General features: G+C 34.8%; 1 long non-coding RNA gene across 1 annotated transcript; it reads right to left on the bottom strand.

The window, feature by feature from the left end:
- Positions 1-863: 863 nt before the first annotated feature.
- On the bottom strand, positions 864-9253 carry LOC117689240 (uncharacterized). The gene is made up of 3 exons (XR_010715128.1): positions 8747-9253; positions 5591-5777; positions 864-1177 (listed from the first exon to the last, which is right to left on the bottom strand). It is a non-coding gene; the product is annotated as an uncharacterized lncRNA (long non-coding RNA).
- Between the last annotated feature and the right edge of the window lie 229 nt (positions 9254-9482).

Raw genomic sequence — 9482 nt, 5'->3', positions numbered from 1 at the left:
GTGTGATTTTATTGGATTTACGCTTGGAGATTTGATGGGCTTGACAACGTGAATGTCAGTGTAAATAATCGATCTTACCTCGTTTTATCACTAAAACATCATTTGAGGAAATTGTATCTATTCATATTTACTGCGTTAATGGTGTTTAAATAGGGGAATTTCTATATTCAGGTCAAGATTCGCTCCTGAATTCTCATTGGCTGTCCCAAAATAAAACGGTCAAGGACACTAAACATGGCGGACAAATTCAACTTGCGTTGGTGACATACACGAATAATAACCGATATATGGACTATACTTGATATTTTTGGATTAATTTATGCTATAAACATCTACAATGTGTGAGTTTAGGTAAGAAATGCAAATATTATTGTCATTTATATACGATTTGAGACGAAATCGTTGCGGGAGTGAATCACTCCCGCACTTGCACCATTACGGAGATCCTATGGAGTTGTAGCCCTCTCCCCCCCCCCCCCCCCCCCCAAAAAAAAAATCGGGAGAGGGCTGCGATAAAAAAAGCTGGCACGGATGGTAGCGCGAGGGGGTCATTGATGTGGGAGGAAGCTGGAGTATTCGGAGAGAACCCACATGTCCAAGCTGGCGACCACCATACCCTATCACTTACAATCACTGTCCATCACGGGGGATCGAACTCTGGTCGCAACGGTAAGAAGCGAGTGTATTATCCACTACACTACCTGGAGACTTAATTAAGTTTATTACTACTGTTGTAATTATGATAATTCCATATAAAACTGAGGGAGGGTCTAAACAGCTTAATTGAAAGAGTACCCATTATAAATCGATATTTTCAAAGTAAATATAACTCAAGCACATGTATTAAATTTTTTTATATTAAACATCCATCTGATTTTAATCTGAAATACAAAATATTGCGTCACTAATGTTCCTCTGTTTAATGTAAAAATATCATTGTACTCAAGATCTAAGTCTTTGACATTGTATTTCAATTAAGAAGATATAACAAAGAGTTAGAGCTGTAATGCGTGTTCATGACTTCTAAACTTTACAGCAGCAGAAATTGGGACCACAGAACTGCATTGAGCAGGCATTTTGTTTGTAGCGATACATGATCTTATTGACTTGTCCTACGACACCAGGGCGGGGCTCCTGTCCTGTTCCATAGAAATGGAACGCCTGAAAACATCTTGCCCTAATTTAAAAAATAGAGAGAAACATGTCAGATATAGTCTGAAATAAGGCCAAAAAAAAATATGTGTTTACTATTTCATCAAATTTTTGAAATAGGGTAGGTAGGTCGGCTTTTTTTTTAATTTATTTTTTTATGAGCTTTTAAGTTTTCCCTTTTCCTAGCATTTGATTTTTCTATACAATAAGAAAATTAATTTTACAGATGGAGCAATTGTGGATAGTGACAACTGTTACAGAATTAAAGCTTTCTTAAATCTAAGGTTAGTTTGGAATGTATACGAAGATTTTATTTTTAAGTAAATAGAAAATATAAATATGACAGCCACTATAAATTAACAGAGTATAATACTCATTACCACAAATATATTATATAGTAGTTATTAAGGTCTTCCGTTTCCAACGGAGGACCTTATTGTTTTCGTACTGTTTATTTTTATTTTTTTTCCAAATTTTGTGCACGCGATTTCTCGAAAACTACTCAACCGATCTCAACAATTTTTTCACAGATGATGGGAAATTATCTGAATTTTATATGTTTCTGAATTTTTTGTCGTCGTCACTTCCGGTCCGGATTAACGTCCGATTTTGTAATTTTTTACGACCAATTTTGTGCAGAGCTGATCTCAGAAACTATAAGAGATATGACTTTGAAATTTTCAGGATAGGTAGAGCATGGTTTGAAGTTGTGCACTATTTAGGTGTTTTGCACCAGTGGCGCTATTCTTTGGAGCTCGCTTAGGCACAAAAATGGGTACAGATTTCAAATCAAAATTTCCATATGTTTTGATCAGTATCTTTTTATCAGTTGATATTTTGACAAGACATAGAGAACAAATGTAGTAGAGAATCAAAAGTTCTATCCAATAAAATCAAGAAAAAGGGGCTGGCCCTTTTAATTAGGAACCAAGAGACTCGTAAATTCTATTACGAATAACTTGAAAACGATAAATATTTTGTTATGCATGATAAAAATCAAAGTTGTTGATCTCTATATTATCGGTTTGAAAAAGTCATCGTCAGGCCCATGTTTGACGTAATTAGGGTTTTTATTCTTTATCTTCAAATTTGGGGGGGGGGGGGGTAATTTTGAAATTATATCGATATTTCATGGTATCATTTAAACTATAAAAAAAAATCGGACGGAAGACCTACTCGTTACTCATAACGAGGTCGTATCTAGTTAGTTCTATTTTCCTGGTCAAATGACATAACAGTAAACATTAATATCGTAACTGTAAGTGTTGAATTCAGAAACAGAGGAAATTCTGGTTGATCAGACGAGAGCCTTAGAATTAAATCTTTTCAGTAATTAAAAAAAATGAATACATAATTAATGGTTTAAGACTAATTTTAAAAATTTCATTTGCAATTGAACTGCAGCATTTTAAAATCATATTTATAATGTGAATGATTGTTGGGCCTATTCAAAGACTTTCAGTACGATGTCTGCATTCTCCACACCCAGAAATAAAAAAAAAACTTTGCCTCTGCTTTTTTCTTGTACATCTTTATATTAATTTATAACACATCGCTGCACTATGAAACTATTTATTGCAATGATAATTTAGCTTAAATAACCAAGGATAACTTTCATCTATGCTGTCAATCTGCGCTTAGAAATCTTTAAAACGCTTTGATAAGTGGTGTTTTCTATTGAATTGTTACAAGCGTTTTTTGGACTCTGATTTGTAAAGACTCTATTGTTTAAACAAATTACGGTTAGTAATCTGGATTTGGAATAAAAAGTGTTAGGGTCGGCCGGGAAACCGGAAACACACATATTTTTTTTTGGTCTAATCAACCTTTTTGATATCAGTATGACAATTAAAGAAATTGTACAGACATTAATAAATTTACAAATGAAAATAACAAACTACAGGTATCGTAAGCCAGCTCACAAAATAGTACCCCGTGAAGACTGCACTATTTTATTTCCCTTTCGCTGTCCGTCTGTCTGTCGGTCGGTCAACCTAGTTTCCGTTGCTTTCCTTCGCAGAGGATGAACATATTGAAATGAAATTTGATACACAGGTTTAATATAATAATATCTAGGTCGAGCTCGATTTTGGGTACTACAGTTATACCCCTTGAAGATTCTAATTATTTGCAGTTTCCTTCTTTTTCTTCGCAGAGTTTGTACATACTAAACTCAAATTTGGTATACAGCTTTATCTTAAAAATATCTAAGTTAATCAATTTTTTAAATTGTACTACTATTCAAGAAAACAAAAGTCCTGCGGTTTTCGCACTTGGGACCTGCAGATTGGTAGATTGAAGCTACATCCATAGCGCCTCAGAGATAGACAACAAATTATTGCTATATAAACTGTGTCACAATGAGTTCAAATCGTCATGTTGTGACGCATCGTCATAAAAAGCAGACGTCACAGGGAGTCGAGGAACTTAAGAGATAATAAAACAAATGGTCGTGTGAAAAAAATAATATTATCTAAAATAAACATATATTTGTAACTATATATCGTATGATAGTCGTTAACCAAGTAAAAGTTGTACTAAATAAATGATTGTATTCAAAGTTTGTATAAAAACAAAACAAACTACAGTGCAGAGTTGATCGTACATCCTTGGCTAGCGAAAATGGTTCGGTTTTGTTTAACGATTTTGATAATTTTCTTACCAGTTAAACGTCAATGAGAAGCTGTGCCACAACGGATATTTGCCGTTTCTAACTAGATGCACTATTCTCGGCTCGATTTTAATGGATGGGGGGGGGGGGGGGTTAGGGGGGTAAACTCACCAAACTATCGCTTACAATAAAATCTTATATTTCGAAGTATACAGATGTTACCATAAAATATTACAATTATTTGTAGTTTCCGTTCATTTTCTTCCCAGATGTCTCAAAAGGGAGAGGGCATAAGTGTTCAACTTTCACAAACATCTCTTGTCGATCTTAAAGTGACCTTGAACTTGCACAAATGCCCAAAGCTGAAGATGAGGACATTTCCACAGTTCACAAGCAATCTTCCATGTCAAATTTTAATTTCTAATCATTATACTTTACAAAAGATGGCCAAAACAGGAATTCGGCATTTTTAAAGAATGACATTGAACTTGCACAACTGACCCCGTAACCAGTTCATGACAAATTCCAAGGTTATTACCAATCTTTTATGTGGAGTAGGAACTTCAAATACTTTTCCATAGGAAATGTATAGAGCAGACAAGCATTATAAACTTGCAATGACCTTGAGTATAGGTCTTAAGCAATTTTTGTGTGAAGTAAGTACTTCCAATATTTCCCCAAAAACAAAGACTAAACACTTATTTTTCACATTTTCTTCCAGTGACATATAATGCGGTAAAATGACCTTTGACATTGTGTCAAAATCATGACACACTCTCAGCCTATAAGCAATCTTTCCGTGAAGAAAACATTTCCTTCCCATTTTGTTCCGTAAGAAAGTTATTGACAAGACACGATTGCACAGACATACGGACGGACAGCCCGACAAGGCAATTTCTCTATTACCCCCCCCCCCCTCCAAAAAACAAGAGGCCCATGGGCCACATCGCTCACCTGAGGAACAATAGGTATGATAAAATCAGCTTAATGGAGTCATAATACAAACTATCTGGACAATGTACAACAATACATGAAGATCCTGTAAAAATAAAATCCATTTTCCCCCTACATATTCTTATGGTTATAATCATTAGTCCCTTTTCTAACAGGATGATTTTATAGTCATATCACATGTTGAGTATTGCAGTTCTCAAAAAGATCCTTAACAATTGATTATATATGGGATATAAACCTACATCAAACTCTGAACCTTCTTGTGATGCAGAAGAATTGTTCTGGGACCAAAGTCTTAACAATTATATAGAATCATCTGGCTGATTAGTTTCTGAGAAGAAGATTTTTAAAGATTTACTCTATATATTCCTATGTAAAACTTCGAGCCCCAATTGTGGCCCCACCCTACCCCCGGGGGCATGATTTTCACAACTTTGAATCTACACTACCTGAGGATGCTTCCACACAAGTTTCAGTTTTCCTGGCTTTATGGTTCTTGAGAAGAAGATTTTTGAAAATTTCTCGAAATTTTTCATTAATTTCTAATTATCTCCCCTTGAAAACGGGTGTGACCCTTAATTTTCACAACTTTGAATCCCCTTTGCCTAAGGATGATTTTGCCAAGTTTGGTTGAAATTGGCCTAGTAGTTCTTGAGAAGATGTTGAAAATGTGAAAAGTTTACGGACAAACGGACGGACAGACGGACGACAGACAAAATGTGATCAGAATAGCTCACTTGAGCTTTCAGCTCAGGTGAGCTTAAAACTGCGGGGAAGGAGGAGGACTCATGATTTTTCTAGCATTATCTGTAAATTTAGCAGATGAATTAAATACGCTACCATTTAGTTTCTGTTTTCTGAGTAATACTTAACTGTTTACCGCCCTGGTTTGAAACCTTAGATTTCATTTGCGAAGTGGCGTCCATGCATACTTGGTCACATGATGGGGAATCATTCGAACAAGTTCTTCTGATGGCTGAAATGAACCCTTCACTTGACACAGCAGCGCATGCTGCCTGAACAATCGCATCAGCGTATCCTTTAATCCCATTCTTTACACCTAAAGAAAAAAGTAATGAAATATACGTTAGCTTTTTTTGTTTGGAAGTCGTAAAAGTTATGGCTCTTCGATCCCGTAGGGCGTGGCCAACATAATGAAAATATTACAGTGAAAATATACTTAATATTAGCCAAGTCCTCTTTTCTACTCTTATTAATATTTAAAATACATGTAAACTGAATGCATAATTATGATATTCATAGAGCCCTCCTCCAAAATTGTGAAATCCAAGACTCAATCCAATGTAAAATGGGTAAAGGCCCTTGGGTAAGGCCAATATGGCCACATAGTAAAAAAATCTTCTTTTATGCATTTTATGTATTGTTATCATATTCTACAAATCCGAAATTAGTGAATTGATGTTTGAAAACATCAAATAATAAAAAATCATGGTAAACAGTCATAAGTGTCTATTAGTAGGATGGTGTTTTGAATGTTGACTAAAACACTTAAATTGTTCTTCGCACAAAAATGTAGGTCTAAATTTTAAAAAATACATCGAGTTGCAATTTAAAGTTGCTGAACGGCGAATATATATCTTATTATCCCCTCGCGCAGCTTGTAGCGAGAGGGATATAGCATCGCTGCTGTGCATGTGTGTGTGTATGTGTCCATTGTCAGCTCTTTAGCAAAATTCCAAGAAAACTCTCCAATGACTATTCATCAAACTTTGTACACTTCTTTGGCATGGTAAAAGGACAAATCCTATTGATTTCCAAGTCAATTGATTCAATATTTTTTAATTATCGTAAAAAAGCGAAGTTAAAACATGAATTTTATGTACGACTTGTCAATAGACATAATTTTATGTACGACTTTAAGTAAATCGCTACCGTGTGCAGTTCAAATCTTTGGGATTTTAATCTAGTAAAGGTAAAAAAAAAAGGGAAACGTTTTGTAGTATTGGAGGGTTAGAAGATTGCCCATAGGTAAAAGTTGAAGCGGGCAGGAAATTAAAGTCATCCGATTGACATGTCACTTAATGAATCAAAATTATTTAACTTTAAAGCATATGTGTACATGTTTTGAGTTTCTGCTAGGAATAGAAAAACTGTGCAACTACGTACATGTAACCCCCCCCCCTCCCCCAATTTATACACCACAAAGCTTGGGGATTGGGATAAAATAGAAATTATGAATTCAAAGTGGTTTTTAGAAATACTTCTGATAAATTTTGATCTGAAAATTTTACATGTATCTTCCTTCATAGCCGCGCAGGGGAATGTAAATACTGCAGCGTGGCATACATTGTGAGCCAGAAACCTCTCATTGAAACATGATGTCTACATATTTCTTACCACAGATATCGAATAGCTTCAAATTCAAATTCTTTTATCAGTGTGTCAATTCCATTGTAGAGTCTGTAACTATTTTTAGACATCGCAATCACGTGCCCAAAACAACTCGGTTTGTGTACATGTGCAATTTCCGGATGAGTTTTAATGACCTGTAAATTAATAGGTGATGACTTATGATGCGTTAAACCTTCCGTATGATGAAATTTCGTGTATCTCTTTTTATTTCCGTTGTCATAATTAAAAAGTATATTATTAGTCACCGTGCCACTTTAAAGAACAAGACATCTGAACAGACGACTTGTATTTCTTATAAGCCCATGAGTCCTTTTTTTAAACTCAATATCAAAGCATATGACTAATCTAACAATTTTATGTCTCTTGAATGAATTTTATTTTATTGTGAAAAAATATTTGTTATAGGAATGAAAAAATGCATAGAAATCTTATCAGGGGGCCGTTTTCGTGATAATACGGCATCTTTATATTGAATTATTGGAAAACATTGCGCGGACATGAATTAAAATTCGCTATACCCGTAATTTTGTTATCCATTTTCTTTATATTCTAATTTTTGCAGTACATGGTTCTTTTCGCCCAGTGTAATTTTCATAATTTCTACGATTGTAAATGGCGCACCGTCTAAAATTTGCAAACACAGTCGTTTAAATAGAGATACCTCTGTCTCGTTACAATTCACTGACCCAATGTTAAGGTGGTATGGGACATCTGTTGATATTAATATGGATTACAGTACATTATGATTAGAATACTTTCACTGGTTTAGAATTTTTAAATTTTGCAGTATTCAACCAAAAAATATAGCTTTTGAAAATATTAAGAGAGGTAACAAATTTAAAACCCCCAGCGGGATTCGAACTCGTGACTAACAGATCCGTAGAAACCCTCTAACCCAAGTGATACGCTTTCAGGTAACAATAATTGGAAAGAAACTACTTGTATATTTACACTTCATTTTATTGTTTTTTGTTTGTTTGGTGTTTTTTTATAAACAATACGTCACAACATATGGAGGTGTCCCATACCACATTAAAGCTGAACGCCGTTCTTAAATAGGCACTGCCCGCCATATTTCCCTTTCATGACCGCTTTCCCTACAACCCCTTTATAAGTCGCTGACGTCTTATATTTTGCATCGTCGTGTTACTTGGTGGCAAACTTAATTATATCCAAAAACAACGAAAGGAATACTGCACGTTGCCCACAAGTTTCATGTGTGCAATTGGGTGTAACGAAATCGAAGGATTTATATACCTGAGTGATGGCGCCTATTTACGAGCGGTTTTCAGATTTCAATTCACCCATTCACAACGAGGGCAAAAATAAAACGGGGACAAATATTTGTGACTTGTAATTATTTTAGTCATTGTCTTCGTCTTATTCAAACGATTTTTAACAGAGAACTGAAGAAAATAAAAGGTAAAAATATTTAAAATATCTTTATAAAAAAAATATCATCGTTTTACTTTGATAAAAGTCACAGTAACAAAAACAGATTTTTTACTGTGACTTTTAATGGGGAATGTGACATTTTTCATCATTCCGAGGTCAAAACACACATATATTATCTTTATACATCTGATTATGAATAAATTCACAAAACAATTTTTAAAGTCGTAAAAAACCGGGAATCTAATTGAAAAAGAGACTAACCTGCTATGTTTGATGAAAATATATTCACTTTATTGAGAGTTACGGTCTGCAGTTCGGATGTCTGGTTGCTTAATTCAACAATATCCCTCTCTATTTCCTGTTTGTTTCTTTGTAAATCTGAAACCTCGTTTGACATGTGTTTTATCTGCTTTTCCAAAGATCCTGCAGCAACTGTCAACCGGTAAACACTGGCCTCCAAGTTACTTAGGGTCTTGTTCGTTGCTTGTCTCCCTTCCTCTGCCATTCTTTGATATTTCAGAAGAGATTGTACATCCCTTGCTAGGGACATTCTCATCAAGGTCTCCTGGTTCAGCAATTGTCGCAGAAGGTCAGAATCCTTTTCGGTTGATTTATTCTTTTCAGTGGTTCTAGGTTCATTTGCTAACAGAGCGCCGTGACATATGTAGAAATGCAGTATTACAATCAAAGACCAGAAACAAGAAGCCATTTTAATATGAATAAGTCTAGTCTCGACAAACACGTTGTGAGAAATAAATCACCATTTGATATCAGTCATCTTTATAAACAAGTTTACATAAACAAAATGACTGGCTGTTTATTAAACGTGCTGCTGCAGTTAAGGCATTCAAAACATAACATCACGTTGACTTCTAGATATAATTTAATTATTGAAAGATCGCTGTAATGCATAACTGAATGGCTTACGTCAAATATACTCCAAACAGAAACCCTATGAAGAAATGATTGAGTACGTACTTGATATATATCAAGAAGT

This window comes from Magallana gigas, chromosome 6 (assembly GCF_963853765.1).
Source record: "Magallana gigas chromosome 6, xbMagGiga1.1, whole genome shotgun sequence".
In the NCBI taxonomy this organism is placed as follows: Eukaryota; Metazoa; Mollusca; class Bivalvia; order Ostreida; family Ostreidae; genus Magallana; species Magallana gigas.
Note: the sequence above shows the minus strand (reverse complement) of the source record. Positions and strands in the feature narration are given on the sequence as shown.